Source organism: Thalassophryne amazonica, chromosome 6, assembly GCF_902500255.1.
Source record: "Thalassophryne amazonica chromosome 6, fThaAma1.1, whole genome shotgun sequence".
NCBI lineage: Eukaryota > Metazoa > Chordata > Actinopteri > Batrachoidiformes > Batrachoididae > Thalassophryne > Thalassophryne amazonica.
Genome location: NC_047108.1, coordinates 84,319,079 through 84,337,777, shown reverse-complemented (window position 1 = coordinate 84,337,777; position 18,699 = coordinate 84,319,079). Strand labels below are relative to the sequence as shown.

Sequence of the window (18,699 nt, the reverse complement as noted above, 5' to 3'; positions counted from 1 at the left end):
CCAGAAACAGGTTTAATAACGTAGGAATCCCGCAAATGTTAAATTTCCCTGCAACAGGTGATACCCCAGACTTTGCTCGGTTTTACAATGGTGTCATGACCACCTTTCAAAGCTCTGTTGAAAGAGCACTATCATATGCCAGAGAGGGTGACATTGTACAGGCAGAAATTAGAGGTGAAAGTCTCCACAATCAGGGGGCTCTTATCAGGACATGCGACGCCGATGGTGATTTGGCTGGGTTCCAAAATCTTCTCGAGCACCTTGTTCAATTCAAAGGATTCAAGGATTCAAAAGAAGTTTATTGTCATATGCACATAGGAACATGTTCCCTGCACAATGAAATGTGTTTACTGCATTTTACCCATCCTAATTGCCAGTTAGGAGCAGAGGTCACCTTTTTGGCACCCGGGGACCAGCTCCAGATGTATATCCCTGCACTAGGTCACGAGCAGGGCTGAGCAAACGTTGACCGGCCTCATGACACACTTAAACAACAACACACATAAGCCGGTCCGGTACATGAACACATAAAAAAAAAAGGAAAGAATTGGGAAAAGAAAAACCTCCATTGTTGCTGCGTTGAACTCCTGCAGCACCACTGGAGAGCAAAAAAAAACCCATAGCACAGAAAACAGTCATAACAAAAACAAAACAAAAAAAACACAACAGACGACAGACAACAGCCGAGACTTGGATGTGTCCAGACAGACAGCCCAGAAAGGCCGCCCTTGAGGTGCCATCAGGCCTTATCTGTCCATCTTGGGGGGGGGGGGAATCCCAGTCCTGAATCAGTCCACCAGAGTCTCAAGGTCCCACAGTCAACATCTCAGGACTGGGAAGGGAGGGAGGCAGGGGAAGACAAGGAGGCGGGGGAGACGAGGAGCGAGACTATCAGGAGTGTTCTTCGGGGGCAGGATTTTATCCCAGCGGCCTTGAAGGACAGCTGGTGTTTGGAAACCAAATAGATATCCAGATTAACAGACGCCTGGCAGATTCCACAGTCTGAAATTTCAGAGTGGCTCCCAATACATCTGAATAGAGGAGAGATGTGGTCTTACAGATGATCAAAGCAGTTTTCCAGTGCAGCCATTCTCCCCGAGATGGATTCCAACGTGCGGTTGACACCCGCCGACTGAGCGACCATGAGCGACCGACTCACTGCCCTTCCAATCGAATCAATAATGTGGGGCAGCCTGGACGGGCCAATTAATGCTGCCTCCACCTTCTTAATTTTCCTGTAAACCAGTGCTGTGGCCGCTCCACACAGCAGAAACCCGGTCACCACAGCTCCAAATAAGTAAACATCTTCAACGTCCTCCACAGGCAACATGTACAGGCACATGACTTGCCACCTCTGCCAGCTGTCCATCACGTAACCCGCTACATGTGTCCCGGTAGGACAGGTCGGGTCCTCCGCTCCCAAGTGCCTTGTGGAAAAAAATAGTATCAATTGCATTCAGAGACCACTTGATCAGATCCATTTTGCCGTTTTCCAGAAGAGCAGGACTGGCAGCCTCACAGACAAAACACGCTACAGTAGCAGGAAAGTTGGGGAGGGAGGAGGAGAGAAAAATGCGACTGTCTCGACTGAGACCGAGAATCAAACGCGAATGTGTTATCTGACAGCTCGCTCGAATTGGTTGTTGAAGTCTTGCATAATCCGACTGGTGGGGGTTATAAGCGTAAAATAACCAGCCTTCTCGATGATGAGCTGATAGTGAAAAAGGCCCGGTGTCTCAACACTGTGCGTAATGTTGATAATCAGCTATTTTTTGCAATAAATCTCATCCAGTTATTAAACCGACATCTCACTACCCAGGAAACCACCGCCAGGGCGTACGAGTTACAAAGTTCCGTTGGATTATCGACGAGCACACCCGTGTCATTTGACCACCTTGGAAAATTTGAATTGGCTCTCGATTGCAAAACTGTGGTGTTTTTTTTTTAGAGCTGACAGGGAAAGAAAGCTATCCAAATTCCAGACAGCACAGATTAATCACTCCCCTGAAAAAACAGCACTTCTATTTCTTTTCAAAAACCATTATTACGGTATCAAGAACCTGAAACAGTTCCTGGGGGTGAAATATTTCTGTGATTTTTGCTTTACCGGATATGAGTGTCAGCGGGGGCACTCCTGCTCGCGGCGCTGCGGTGTATGCGAGACCCCCGACTGTGGAAACAATGATAAACACCCTATTTTCTGCGCTGATTGTAACAAGAACTGTCAGTCTGAGCTATGCTATGACAGGCATAAAGAACCGAGGTTGCGACCTGTTGCAGGTAAATCTGTAAGCCTGTGTGATTGCAGGAAAATATGTCTTAAATGCAGAAGAGAGTATTATGTACCCTTCTCTAAAAAAAGCAGCCCTCACGTCTAAGCACTCGTCATGTCTGATATGCGGTGAAAAGCTTGAGGAGACAGACGAGCCCCACTTGTGCTATATGGCCTCTACTGGTGGTTGGCTCTCACTGCGGTATTGTATCACTTCCTGTTCCGGAGCACAGTGGTGTTTTGCTGTATCTGTTAGCTATTTAATCTGCGCAGTTAGATTGATCTAGTTATCTAGATAACGATTTGTTTCTCCAGTGTAATCTTCACGTGCCTTAACTAAAGCACTCCCTCTGCTGAATCACCTCTAAATTATTTACACATTATTCACTTTGCGTGTTTTTAGGAATCTGCTAGCTTAGCGCAGCTACTAGCTCTTAGCCAATTTAGCATGGTGGCTTCTCCTGTCTCTCCCGCACTTTTCTGCTCTGGGTGTGAAATGTTTAGTTATTCCTCGGCCTCCTTTAGCAGTAATGGTACTTGTAATAATTGTAGCTTATTCGTAGCTTTGGAGGCCAGGCTGGGCGAATTGGAGACTCGGCTCCGCACCGTGGAAAATTCTACAGCTAGCCAGGCCCCTGTAGTCGGTGCGGACCAAGGTAGCTTAGCCGCCGTTAGTTCCCCTCTGGCAGATCCCGAGCAGCCGGGAAAGCAAGCCGACTGGGTGACTGTGAGGAGGAAACGTAGTCAATCAATCAATCAATCAATTTTTTTATATAGCGCCAAATCACAACAAACAGTTGCCCCAAGGCGCTTTATATTGCAAGGCAAGGCCATACAATAATTATGTAAAACCCCAACGGTCAAAACGACCCCCTGTGAGCAAGCACTTGGCTACAGTGGGAAGGAAAAACTCCCTTTTAACAGGAAGAAACCTCCAGCAGAACCAGGCTCAGGGAGGGGCAGTCTTCTGCTGGGACTGGTTGGGGCTGAGGGAGAGAACCAGGAAAAAGACATGCTGTGGAGGGGAGCAGAGATCGATCACTAATGATTAAATGCAGAGTGGTGCATACAGAGCAAAAAGAGAAAGAAACAGTGCATCATGGGAACCCCCCAGCAGTCTACGTCTATAGCAGCATAACTAAGGGATGGTTCAGGGTCACCTGATCCAGCCCTAACTATAAGCTTTAGCAAAAAGGAAAGTTTTAAGCCTAATCTTAAAAGTAGAGAGGGTGTCTGTCTCCCTGATCTGAATTGGGAGCTGGTTCCACAGGAGAGGAGCCTGAAAGCTGAAGGCTCTGCCTCCCATTCTACTCTTACAAACCCTAGGAACTACAAGTAAGCCTGCAGTCTGAGAGCGAAGCGCTCTATTGGGGTGATATGGTACTACGAGGTCCCTAAGATAAGATGGGACCTGATTATTCAAAACCTTATAAGTAAGAAGAAGAATTTTACATTCTATTCTAGAATTAACAGGAAGCCAATGAAGAGAGGCCAATATGGGTGAGATATGCTCTCTCCTTCTAGTCCCCGTCAGTACTCTAGCTGCAGCATTTTGAATTAACTGAAGGCTTTTTAGGGAACTTTTAGGACAACCTGATAATAATGAATTACAATAGTCCAGCCTAGAGGAAATAAATGCATGAATTAGTTTTTCAGCATCACTCTGAGACAAGACCTTTCTGATTTTAGAGATATTGCGTAAATGCAAAAAAGCAGTCCTACATATTTGTTTAATATGCGCTTTGAATGACATATCCTGATCAAAAATGACTCCAAGATTTCTCACAGTATTACTAGAGGTCAGGGTCCTAAACAGAAGCCCCGTGTACACCGCCAACCCGTTCACATTTCTAACCGTTTTTCCCCACTCGGCGACACACCCGCCGAGGATCAAACTCTGGTTATTGGCGACTCTGTTTTGAGAAATGTGAAGTTATTGACACCAGCAACCATTCCAGCTTCCATTCCAGCTTATTAATTAATCAAAAACCCAGACAGAGCTTTAATTCATTTGAAAGCTTGACTCTTAGTCTTGTCCATCCAAATTGGAAGTCCCAAAAACCAGTTTTATTTATTATTATCTATCGTCCACCTGGTAGTTACTGTGAGTTTCTCTGTGAATTTTCAGACCTTTTGTCTGACTTAATGCTTAGCTCAGATAAGATAATTATAGTGGGCGATTTTAACATCCACACAGATGCTGAGAATGACAGCCTCAACACTGCATTTAATCTATTATTAGACTCTATTGGCTTTGCTCAAAATGTAAATGAGTCCACCCACCACTTTAAGCATATCTTAGATCTTGTTCTGAATTATGGTATGGAAATAGAAGACTTAACAGTATTCCCTGAAAACTCCCTTCTGTCTGATCATTTCTTAATAACATTTACATTTACTCTGATGGACTACCCAGCAGTGGGGAATAAGTTTCATTACACTAGAAGTCTTTCAGAAAGCGCTGTAACTAGGTTTAAGGATATGATTCCTTCTTTATGTTCTCTAATGCCATATACCAACACAGTGCAGAGTAGCTACCTCTCGTCAATAGTTTTACATCCTCATTGAAGACAACTTTGGATGCTGTAGCTCCTCTGAAAAAGCTTTAAATCAGAAATGCCTGACTCCGTGGTATAACTCACAAACTCGTAGCTTAAAGCAGATAACCCGTAAGTTGGAGAGGAAATGGCGTCTCACTAATTTAGAAGATCTTCATTTAGCCTGGAAAAAGAGTCTGTTGCTCTATAAAAAAGCCCTCCGTAAAGCTAGGACATCTTTCTACTCATCACTAATTGAAGAAAATAAGAACCACCCCAGGTTTCTTTTCAGCACTGTAGCCAGGCTGACAAAGAGTCAGAGCTCTATTGAGCTGAGTATTCCATTAACTTTAACTAGTAATGACTTCATGACTTTCTTTGCTAACAAAATTTTAACTATTAGAGAAAAAATTACTCATAACCATCCCAAAGACGTATCGTTATCTTTGGCTGCTTTCAGTGATGCCGGTATTTGGTTAGACTCTTTCTCTCAGATTGTTCTGTCTGAGTTATTTTCATTAGTTACTTCATCCAAACCATCAACATGTCTATTAGACCCCATTCCTACCAGGCTGCTCAAGGAAGCCCTACCATTATTTAATGCTTCGATCTTAAATATGATCAGTCTATCTTTGTTAGTTGGCTATGTACCACAGGCTTTTAAGGTGGCAGTAATTAAACCATTACTTAAAAAGCCATCACTTGACCCAGCTATCTTAGCTAATTATAGGCCAATCTCCAACCTTCCTTTTCTCTCAAAAATTCTTGAAAGGGTAGTTGTAAAACAGCTAACTGAACATCAGCAGAGGAATGGTCTATTTGAAGAGTTTCAGTCAGGTTTTAGAATTCATCATAGTACAGAAACAGCATTAGTGAAGGTTACAAATGATCTTCTTATGGCCTCAGACAGTGGACTCATCTCTGTGCTTGTTCTGTTAGACCTCAGTGCTGCTTTTGATACTGTTGACCATAAAATTTTATTACAGAGATTAGAGCATGCCATAGGTATTAAAGGCACTGCGCTGCAGTGGTTTGAATCATATTTGTCTAATAGATTACAATTTGTTCATGTAAATGGGGAATCTTCTTCACAGACTAAGGTTAATTATGGAGTTCCACAAGGTTCTGTGCTAGGACCAATTTTATTCACTTTATACATGCTTCCCTTAGGCAGTATTATTAGACGGTATTGCTTAAATTTTCATTGTTACGCAGATGATACCCAGCTTTATCTATCCATGAAGCCAGAGGACACACACCAATTAGCTAAACTGCAGGATTGTCTTACAGACATAAAGACATGGATGACCTCTAATTTCCTGCTTTTAAACTCAGATAAAACTGAAGTTATTGTACTTGGCCCCACAAATCTTAGAAACATGGTGTCTAACCAGATCCTTACTCTGGATGGCATTACCCTGACCTCTAGTAATACTGTGAGAAATCTTGGGAGTCATTTTTGATCAGGATATGTCATTCAAAGCGCATATTAAACAAATATGTAGGACTGCTTTATGCATTTACGCAATATCTCTAAAATTAGAAAGGTCTTGTCTCAGAGTGATGCTGAAAAACTAATTCATGCATTTATTTCCTCTAGTCTGGACTATTGTAATTCATTATTATCAGGTTGTCCTAAAAGTTCCCTGAAAAGCCTTCAGTTAATTCAAAATGCTGCAGCTAGAATACTAACGGGGACTAGAGGGAGAGAGCATATCTCACCCATATTGGCCTCTCTTCATTGGCTTCCTGTTAATTCTAGAATAGAATTTAAAATTCTTCTTCTTACTTATAAGGTTTTGAATAATCAGGTCCCATCTTATCTTAGGGACCTCGTAGTACCATATCACCCCAATAGAGCGCTTCGCTCTCAGACTGCAGGCTTACTTGTAGTTCCTAGGGTTTGTAAGAGTAGAATGGGAGGCAGAGCCTTCAGCTTTCAGGCTCCTCTCCTGTGGAACCAGCTCCCAATTCAGATCAGGGAGACAGACACCCTCTCTACTTTTAAGATTAGGCTTAAAACTTTCCTTTTTGCTAAAGCTTATAGTTAGGGCTGGATCAGGTGACCCTGAACCATCCCTTAGTTATGCTGCTATAGACTTAGACTGCTGGGGGGTTCCCATGATGCACTGTTTCTTTCTCTTTTTGCTCTGTATGCACCACTCTGCATTTAATCATTAGTGATCGATCTCTGCTCCCCTCCACAGCATGTCTTTTTCCTGGTTTTCTCCCTCAGCCCCAACCAGTCCCAGCAGAAGACTGCCCCTCCCTGAGCCTGGTTCTGCTGGAGGTTTCTTCCTTCCCACTGTAGCCAAGTGCTTGCTCACAGGGGGTCGTTTTGACCGTTGGGGTTTTACATAATTATTGTATGGCCTTGCCTTACAATATAAAGCGCCTTGGGGCAACTGTTTGTTGTGATTTGGCGCTATATAAAAAAAAAATTGATTGATTGATTGACTGATATGACACCAATTAAACCAGCAGAGTCTTATTCTGACAAATATGTGTTTTATGACTCTGAAACATTTATGAATGATGTCGGAGAACAGGTCCCGTTTTATGTCAGCTCCCAGACTGGCCGCATCTGGAAAGCATGGGGGACTGATTGCGTTGCTGAATTTTTCAAACATTTTAGAGCAAAAAAATTCGAGGATCACATCTTCATAGCGCACAATTCTAAAGGATTCGACGGTTATCTCCTTATGCAATATATCACTCCTGAACTGATTATGACAGGGAGTAAACTTCTGCAAATGTCCGATCGGGCGTTCAGGCAGAAGTACATTGAGTCGCTGTCATTTTTAACCATGCGCCTCGCTCAAATGCCAAAAGCTATCGGTATCGAAGTGGAAGCGGGTATGCGGAAAGGTTACTTTCTGCACCTTTTCAGCTCAGCAAAAAATTTGGATTATATCGGTCCATATCCTGATCCCGCTGTGTATGGCGTGTCTGAGACAGAAAAACGGGAATTTGATGCATGGTACAAAACCAGACAGAACTCCGTTTTCGATTTTAAAGCGGAGGCGATGATGTACTGCAATAATGACACTAGAATTCTTGCAGCAGCATGCACTAAACTTAAGGAATTTGTCAGCGAAACACGCATGGACCCTTTCAGCTGCACTACAATTGCCTCAGCATGTATGAAAGTTTTTAAAACGAACTTTCTTCCACCTAATACATTGGCCTTACCGTCAGCCGACAATTAGCACCAATAGTATAAGAGAGTTTCAGACGGTTCGATTCAACGGTTAGAATGGGAAATGGAGAACTGAAATACTACAATCGCTCATGCACTGAACCAGGGTGAGAAAAAGCTGGTGGGTCGTATACCGTTGGTTATGTGGAGGTTAACGGGGTGAAAAATGTCTGGGAATTCCTTAGTTACTTTTATCATGGTTGTCCAACCTGTTTTCTGGCCCATGAAAAAAATCCTCTTCTGAACACCACATTCGGTCAGCTGTACGCAGTGTGTCAGATGAAATTAGCAGCTTTGCAGGCAATGGAGGGTGTCAGTCTTACCATTATCTAGGAGCACGAATGGAATAACATGAAAAAAAAAAAAAATCAGATAGTCCTACAATTTCTCCAGCAGTACTGAGTCCCAAAACCCCTCGAACCAAGAGACGCTTTGTACGGGGACTGACAGCCCCTGCACATCTGCGGTACACATCAGGTCAGGGTGAACAGATTCATTATGTTGATGTGAGGTCGTTGTACCCTTACGTTAACGTAAATTTCACATACCCCACAGGACATCCGAAAGTCATCGTCAGGGATTTCCAAGACCCTCGTTCATATTTCGGTCTCATCAAAGCTAGCATGTACCTGCCGCGCGGGTTACATTTCCCCATTCTTCCTTACCGGACACCTCAGGGAAAGCTAGTCTTTCCTCTTTGTCGCCTGTGTGCTGATCTCAACAACCAAGATGAATCATGCACACACAGCGATCAGGAAAGAGCTTTGAACGGGACGTGGCCGACCCCTGAATTTCACAAAGCTTTGGATAAAGGTTACACTGTGGCAGAGATTAACGAGGTCTGGCATTTCTAAACTAAAAGTAATAATATATTTGTGGGGTACATAAACACGTTTTTAAAACAAACAGGAGGCGTCTGGATATCCACCGGAATCTGATAGCAGAATCTCTGAGAGCAGGGAGAAATATGTCGAGGACTACTGGATCAATCAAAAAATCTGATTGGACCCGGGGAATATTTCCCTCAACCCTGCAAAAAGACAAATGGCAAAATTATGTCTGAATTCCTTCGGGGGGAAATTCGTTCAGAAGAATAATCTCACGCAAACCAAACTCATCAGGAACGCTGAGGAAGTTTTCAGGTTTCTATTCTCCGACCAGTATGACATCACCCATTTTTCATTTCTGAATAATGATGTGGCTACGGTCCAATGGCGGTATGGGTCACAATACATAGCTCGTCCGGGTAAAGCAGATAATATATTTATTGCGGCATTCACCACGTCATATGCGCACTTGACTCTGTATGGATTTATGGAAAAGGTGGCGACCCCAGAGAGGATCTTGTACTACGATACAGATAGCCTGATCTATGTCTGCAGGGATGGTGAAACCCCGTTACCCACCGGTAATTTTCTCAGGCAGTTAACAGATGAGTTGAGTGGGGACACTATTGTTGAATTTGCAGCGGCGGGACCGAAAAGTTACGCGTATAAAACCTTGAGTGGAAAAACTGTTATGCGCGTGAAAGGGATCAAACAAACTCATGCTAGCTGTCAAAAAATAAACTTTGACAGCATCAAAGACTTGATCGAGCGTTATGTAAAAAATCCAACGGGTTGATGATCAAAGCGCCACAGCAGGGTATCAAACATAAAAACGGCTTCAAGCTGACAAACGCGTCATTGCAGAAAACCTGAGTCTTGTATGACAAACGACGTCTTTTGCCTGACGATCTGACTGAACCCTTTGGATATTGAAAAGCATGTCTGATTTTGGAGAGCCTATCCTGTTTGACCCGAGATTGCAGACACCTTTCTCATGCCTCGTAATAGGACCAAGTGGATCAGGAAAAACTGTTTTGTTAAATCATTATTGGAGAAATGTGATCATGTAATGAAAGATGTGCCAGAAAATATTATATGGATTTACACCTCATTCCAACCCATGTACTCTGAACTGAGGGCGAAGAATAAAAACATTAAATCTGTGCAAGGTCTGCCTGATTCTTTCAAAGACGAAAGCCTTTTTCCTTCTGGTCAGTCTCACCTGATAATATTGGACAATCTCATTTTTCAGGCAGCTGATGACCCTGGAGTTGTGAGAGTATTTACACAGTACAGACACCATAGGAATAGGTCAATAATTTTAATAACTCAGAATGTGTTTTATCAGGGGAAATACAGCAGAACAATCAGTCTCAACACAAGCTATATGGTGCTCTTTAAAAACCCACGTGATAAGCTGCAGATGAATATTTTAGCTCAACAAATGTTCCCCTTAAAAAACAATATTTTTTGGACAGCTTAGAAGACGCAACCAGCGAATCATACAGATTTATTCCTGGACTGTACACAAAACTGCCCAGATCGGTTTAGACTGAAAACAGGGTTGTTGCAAAATCAGTGGCCGGCTGTTTATATTGCAAAATCCAGCAGGAGACCATGAGCTCACTTTTAAAAAGGAACGCCGACATTCTTTAAACTCTAATCAAAGCCAGCCCACATCAGCGTCAAGACATTTTGAGAACGGCGGGAAGAATTTCCCGCATGAACACTGCTTTGAGTGCTTTCTAACCGGATGAGCAACATGGTCAGAGATACCCAGGCATCAGAGCCGGTGACACTTCCAGCATGAAAGAAGATCAGAGTTTTCAAATAAAAGAAGCAGACCTTGTTATTGTACTAATCATTTATTTAATATATAATTTGTTATACAGCATGTTTATCATCACAATAAAAATCTTTACAAAAGCAACAGTCTACAGCGATTTCATTCAGTGTAAATTGTAACAGGTTTTAAATGCATGAAAACAACATGAACACTGGTTACACAAGCTCTTACAGCCTGTTCTGGTACATTGCTGATATTCCTTCACAAATTCAAAAACCATATCATCGTTCTTAACAGTGTTGCGGGTGTATAAGGACAGTACATCTTTGTAGGACAGCCCGCAGGCTCTTTTAGATAAATAAAAGACACAGTGTTGCCGGCACACATCTGACATTTCATGTTGTAGCTGTCTATTATGATAGAAAATCTTTGTAATCCCACGTTGATTTTCCAAATACTGTAGGATACCTTTGGAGTACAGGTTGAAGTCCGGGCTAAATCCAAAGGAATCAAAAAACGTAGCTCCACCATCTTTTTCAACAGTGATCGCCAGCCAGTGTTCACCCCGTAAATGCCTTGGGTGGGTATTTACTATGAAAAAAGCAGGCGGTTTCACTTTGATGCGATCTAATTCATCACAGGCCCACACTCCTCTGAAAATGTTTCCATGATAAATGCCTCATCACAGCCTCCAACTTGAGGGTGTTCATGATTCAGTAAAAATCGACCAACACTTGCCATTTGGAGTTAACTTCCAGAATGGAGTCGTAGCACGCGTAGACCACTAGCGTTATCGTATGCGGGGTCGCCACTCTGAAATGCATTTGCAGCCTTAGACTGCCAGTAGAAACCAGTGACAATGCCCCCGTATCCTCCTCCAGACTCAGGTTAAAGGCGTACAAGGCGTATCCCAATAGGAAATCGTCACGAGTTATACAGAGAGGAAGATCCTTCAAATGTCTCCCTGTGGCTGTGTACAAATTATAAAACTCTCAGACAGAGATCCCGTTGTTAAACTGCGGTTGGAAGGATTTAGAAGGCACCTGTCTCCCATTTTGGCTTAGAGCCAGATATTCCACATCGTAGTTTCGGAAGTTCAACGGGGATAAATCCCTTTTTCCGCTGAAAGCATTGTGGTTCACCATACCCAGGACGACGTATTTCGGCATGACCCCCAGAAACAGATTTTCCTGATTGCAAATTCTGGAATTGTGAGGGATAACATAGGTTTTCACATTAATCCGTGATAACGGATACAGGGCGTTCCCCTTCAATAATGCCGCATTGTGGCCGAGACGAACTGCTGGGGAGATTGAGACTTTTTTAACAAAAAGACGCTCCCAGGATGTTTAACTTAAAAGTGCTGTTATCAGCACACATCAGGCTGAAAGCGTCACTCTTAGGTCAACATTATTTAACAACGACCTCTCGCAGAAAAAGATGTCTGCGTGTAACAGACCAAGCAACTGGATTTCTCTCGACCGAGCAGTGAGGCGCACTCTGCTCACCAGACCTGCGTTGGGCCCATCATCAACTGTCACGGTTGAATCCATCACGCCTGCCGTGTCTTTGGAAAAAAGGCCTGCTGTGAACTGAGATTTGAGTGATTCAGCTGAGAAGTTCAGTAATGTTTCAATCATAGCCCTGTAAGGATGTGTGGCGCTGGACTGCGAAATTAACCTGTCACCCAGAGTGACAACGACCTGTGAAAAAATTGTGTTCAGGGGGTAATTTATTAGCCCCACGCTGGCGTCAGCAGCCAGATTACTCCCGTCAGCATTTGTAATTTTCACCCGGAGATGAATCAGCGTGTTATTTAAATCCAGGTATCTTTCTCCGTCTCCGGGGATAAAAAAATTCGATCGGCCCGGTGTCAGTCAGCGCCGATATCGGAGTTATTTCCACATATTGACTGTCCTCTATCAAGAGTTGTGTTGCTGGGACGGTAAACAGGTCTAGCTCGCTCATGGCGCACTCGGGTGAATTATATCGTAACAGGCTCATCCTTAAGAAAAAAAATCACGAGACGGTCTTCTCTTCTCAGCGTTCCGGCAGACTGTCTCACGTTTGTGCGAGACTCTTCGTTTTTTATGCCTGCCTATGCGTTTCCTGGGGCGTCGCGAGAGTACCATGATCACGGATCCTTCCTGCACGCCAGCTTCCTGAGGATGGGACACCCTTTCAACCACACGGATCACCACATCGGACGCGATATTTTTGGCGGAATTTTTCAGGTGAGGTTTGATAAGCGCGTATCCTTGTTTAAATAAAGGTGTGACGAACTTGAATAATTTTGAAAATATGTTACCCAAACCTTTCCCGTACATAACGGGGGCGCCGGAAAAACCGTGACCGACCTGATTTTCATGATAAGGAACAAATCTATAAATACCAGGTTGCATTGTTTTTGTTTTTAACCTGTCGGTTTAAAGTGTAATGTGACAATCACTTTCCCGTATGTGAATTTCACGGGCTCGTATGAATCTCAATGCGTATCTTTTCAATATGTCTTTTAGAAAATGGAATATAATAAGCAGGGTTGAATCTTTGCGTGATAATTTCTCCAAACTTCCCTTGGATCTTGAAACAGCGGAGCAGAGGAGCAAAACTGTCACCCACCGTCTGAGCCTGAACAATGTGTAACAGAAAAAATGATATAACCCGCCTTTTATATCAGGGAAACGTGGGGAGGTCATGGCCCCGGGCCCGCATCTCAACCACTTATCAGGCTGTAACCCCAGTATGTACGCCGTTCGGGTTTCAAAATGTACGTGGCCAGTACCGTCTCCTTCCCACACAAAATTTTTTTGAATATCGTCATTTTAAAGAGATCTTTGGATCTATATTCTTCAAACAAGACTTTATCTGTGTTGCAATAAGGTCAATGTTGTCATAATATTCTGCCTCAAAAGAAGTTGACTGAATGGAGATTTTGTTCTTGGATGGAGGACCTGTAATTTTTTTCACCTGAAATGTAGAGCAATGCTTTTCCAGAATATTTAACCAAGTGTGAGGATAAGAAATCTCCGTCAGCGCCACAACCCACTCTCCCTCTAAATCCAGGTGTCGAGCCAAGTCCACCTGGTAGCATGAAATCGTGTTATCCGGGAATACTTTTAGGCTGGCAATTGCAAAATCCTTGTCTCAGATCCCGATCCATTTTTCATATGCCGGTTGAAGATAGATGTCGTCACATTTATATGGCCATCAGTTGGTCTGCAGGAACCCAGGAGTTAAATTTTTCAGGCCAATTCTTCCATCTGACAAATACAAATTTCTTCCCCTTGGTAAAACATTCACAAATAATTTCTTGAACCTGATACGGTTTGTCTTTTGATATTTTAACCTTCTGCAATTCTGGTTCATAAAATGAACCTTCAATAATCTCGCCATCATAGTCCGTTAATTTATACACAGGTGGGAAACGTGGAATACATTCTGACACTGAACATTTCATCTGTAAAACTGTTGACTTTTTTTTTTTTAATCAAAAACTCCCCTGAGCTTGGAGATCCTGACTATATCACCAAACTTAAACTTAAACTTAAACTTCATAGGCCTTGTGCATAGGGGAAAGTCCCATACAAATTTTGAAACACTTGACCGACATTTTGAGCATTAACCTCATTCGGACTCATCTTAATGCTTTTATGATAAGACGCATTATAGGCTTTAAGCAGATCTTGCAGCACGTCAATGTAATGACGTATATTGTTTGCAGTGAAAAACCTCCACATCTTGGTTTTTAGTGTCCGATTAAAGCATTCAACGAGTGAGGCCTTCAGATCGCTGGCAGTTGAAAAATGTTTTATGCTGTTTTTTTTTTTCATGAGGGCTGAAAAAACCTTGTTGAAAAATTCTTTCCCAGCATCAGTCTGCAACTTCTATGGGACTCCGCTTTCTTGTAAAACGGTGGCGAAAGCGTTTGAGACCTCATGACCTGTTTTTGTTTTGAGAAGCCTGGCATATGCTTTTTTTGAAAATATGTCTATGACTGTTAAGAGATACTTATAGTTGTCGTTATGAGCTGATAAAGCCTGCATATCGCAGCGATCAGCCTGGAATTGTTTCATAGGGGCTGTAACAAACACCCTATTTCTGATAAAATTCATCCTTGCGGGTTTATGTAAAGTGAAAGCATCTTCCCCGGACAAGAAATACTCCACATCTTTCCTGGAGGGTTTAACCCCAGATTCGGCTTTGATAGCCTTCTGTAAGCATTCCACACCGCCGAACCTTCCAGGATTTGAAGGGTTATAATACACATTTCTCATCAATCTTTCTTCAGCCATCATGTAAGGGATCAAGTATGTGAATGATGAAAAAACAGGCAATCCTAGTTTATATATATATCATTTTATTACAAACACACGCAACTCAAAAATTATTGTTTTACACAGGCAACTTAAAAACAGAGAAATTATTGTTTTACGCATTTTTTCTCATTCATTAAAAAAAAAAACAAAACAGAAAAAGAAGTTACGATTTAATAATCTGCAGGGTGCGGTGTAAAAATCCCCGCCATTATTCAGACAAATCGCTGTATTAAGTTTCTGTAGGACGTACAGGACGTGTAGGATAAATTCGTACAGTGTAAAGAGGTGGTAGGGATTAAATCCAGGAAAATTGTCAATAACCATAACGGAAATCCTGCGTAAGACAACGTAGGCAGAGTTATCCGCTATTTGCGAAACGGTTCTTAGCACGTTTTCCTGTCAAAACTCTGGAGCGGCCTGATATTTAACAGAGTCCAGCACCCTTTCTAATACAGAAGACATTGTAATATCGTTCAGCCTGCGTGTGACAGCCTGATTTAAAAGACAGTTCACAAATGATATAACGATCCCTTACACCTCGACACAGATTAATCAATTTCCCATGATAAATTGAACGTTGACAGAGTTTTATATATATATATATATATATATATATATATATATATATATATTAAAGCAAAAAGCTCTGCAGGTGACAATCAGATCAGGCCATGCCAGAGATCCTCCATTTCACGAATGTGAGTGGGATTTTCATGCTCCAAACAGCTGGTTCAACTTCAACACTCCACCAAAATTATCACAGTGTTTCAGCTCGTTCAAGATGTTTTCAGTCACACCCTGGACTCTCGCCGGTGACGGAAATATGTAATGGCTCGCCAGCAATTTGAGCAGTGCAGGAATAAACCCCTCCGTCCAGAAGCTTTTTATCACACGATGGAAATTGATTGGGTAAAAGAATTCAGATACCTCTTCCAGGCATTCGTGTTGCGTCTGACTCGGATGCTCGACCTGACAGCTGTAACAGAGTTCCTTTCTACAATTCGCAATCACTCCAGCCAGCAGATGGATGACGGCCAGTTTGGTTGTTTTCAAAAATTCGTCGGAGAGAAGACCACCCGGCTGGTCACCGATGACTGGTGTGACGCACGTCTCGCCACACAGCGCTTCTTGTATCAGGTGGGGTGGGAGGGATGTTTCACCCCAGACCTCAGTCAGAGCCGTAGGTTGACCCACGACATAAACACTGGGGGGTGGTCTTGGTCCGTCATCTAAAATTACAGATGCTGACCAAGAGTACACCCCTTGGGCTTCTTCGGCCCACATCACCGATGCTTCAGCCGAGGAAAGTTCACGGTAACCTGGCCAGGATTCTGGCGGTGAGGTGAAGAGGTCCTGCGAGCAGCCTTCTTCCTCGTAGCCGGTGTAATGACCCTCACGATCGATGTCCTCTTCTGGCTGGGGTGAAGCTGGAGGAATGTGAGCTGATGTAAAAGCTTGAGTCATGATGTTGGTTGTCGAATGGTAGCACATCCTGGCCGGCTGATGAATATATAGTCAGGCGGGGTGTGAGTGGCCAGATTCCCCTTAACAAAAGAAAGGGGTCAGGTTTCTTCTGACTCCGATAATGTCTTTATATTGCAGCCAGTGCCTAACAAGCCCGTTGATTCTGTCCCCATATGCCGAAAACATTTTTTCCCACGTCGGTACCGGGGCTTCTACAACGGCCCGCTGATTACTGTGGATGCGTTCCAAGGTCATCCTGGCCGTAGTGGGTATACCAGCAGGATATCTATCGAAGGTCACTTTATACAGAGAGCTGGCGTAACCGGTCCATGTAATCTGAAAATGTTTTTTGTTCTCAGCACGGATTGTCTGAGGATCCACTAAAACATCCCCTCTCAAATAAGCAGCAACCACGATGGACATAATGCTCCAGTCATATGTGCACAAAGTCACTTTCGGGGTGTGGGGCTTGATCGAGGGTAACATGTAAAAACTCAGGGTTGCTTTATACGCTTTGAAAATATACCCCAGACAGGCTCCTGACCCAACATTCACTACCCCAGCCAGGTGGTCGAGCGGTAGTGGCGGTTTTACACGATTTATGTATAATTTTACCTTCTTAGGCACTGCCCCATCGTTAGAGACCGTTGTAATATTTACTGGAGTTTCAGCTATGCAGCGCGAATTTAAAACACGTCGGGCCATCGCGGTTTGAAAAGCGAGATATTCCACCTCAGCACCAGCTTTAGGGCCCTGTCCCACTGGGGAGAGGATTAATTGCACATGAATTGAGTATACAAATTGCAGGCGTTCGTTGTCGTCCTCAACAAAAATGGCCAAAAATGCCAAATGTCCCAGTATGAATTATGGATATATTAATAATATACAGCGAATATATGATGAACAGTCACGTTATATAACGCATGTAGTGAGGAAACTGATCCGACACACTGAGATTATCACGGCAGTATTACGGGTGTATTATGAATGCATCGCGCACGTGTTGCGCATGCATGGCATCTGCATTGCGGTCATAAAAGAAGCGCACTCGGGCCGTCGGCATCACTATTCACACCAACAATACAGCCTCTGGAGCATTTGCTGGACTTGGACAAGTTGATCACAGAGTGTCATGCGAGGGTTAACTGTTCATGAGTTTGGGGAGCGGAAGGGGGGAAGCCACTCGGGGTGTGAGACGTTTTTTTTTTTTTTTTTTTTTTAAGAGTGTCACAGAAAACAGACTTCAGCATGAGTTGCGGCTACAGCAACTCTTCCTTTTGTTGGTGTTAAATAAAAGTCCTGGACTGCAGCAGCTACGTCTTTGTGGATCTACACAGCCGGACCGGCACTGACTGGCAGGTATGTCGCTTTCTGCCACATATAGTACTTTGGGTTTACGTGACGTGTTTGTTATGCATTCAGATTGTCCACAAATCAGCTGCAAAGCAGATGAAATAAAAACGCTTTATTCGTGGCCAATTTGTATGCATTCGCTACAACATATTTCAGTTTGTGATGTGGACATGATGGGCACGCAATATATCTGTTTTACACACTGTCCCGGTCCGCTGCCAAGCCGAAAATCCCCGTCAGTTGCGGATATCAGCAGTTAACGGCAGATATACTGTGCATAGAGTGAGTATGTATTGTGTATGAATTGAGTATATATGGAGTATGTAAGGCGGATGTCATCCACATCCAGATTTTTGAGCTTTCGGCTTTGAGACAATGATTTCATCATGTCAGTTGAAGAAGAGAGAGCGAGAGAGATCACAAGGTGATAAAAGCTATTTTCACATTTAGGATAAGGTGGCTTGGTGGTTAGCACTGTGCCCTCACAACAAGAAGGTCGTGGGATCACTTCCTGTCTGGCCCTTTCTGTGTGGAGTTTGCATGTTATCTCTGTGTTCTCGTGGATTCTCTCCGGGTGCTCCGGCTGCTTCCCACTTCCAAAGACATGCAGGTTAGGTGCATTGATGACTCTATATTCTGTGCATGTGAATGTGTTTGTCTGCCTATATGTGGCTCTGTGATAGACTGGCATCATGTTCAGAATGTACCCCACCTCTCGCACTATGCCTGCTATAGGTTTCAGCCCAGCTGACCCTTGATTGGTAGAAGCAGGTATAGAAAATGGAGGAATTAGAAGTGGTGCTTTTTGATATCTGTTGCATATAAAATTAGGTTATCAGATGTGCTCATCAACAATTGTGACTGATGCTGGATTTAAAAAATGTGCAAAGGAAAATGACTGAAATGGCCATTACAATGTGAAAGTTCCTCCACAAAACATTATTG

The 18,699-nt window shown here is 43.2% G+C and overlaps 1 protein-coding gene across 1 annotated transcript in view; it reads right to left on the bottom strand.

Annotated features, from left to right (window-relative positions):
* Nucleotides 1–18,699, bottom strand: part of dnah12 (dynein, axonemal, heavy chain 12) — a 184,148-nt gene that overhangs the window by 44,796 nt on the left and 120,653 nt on the right. The window lies entirely within an intron of this gene.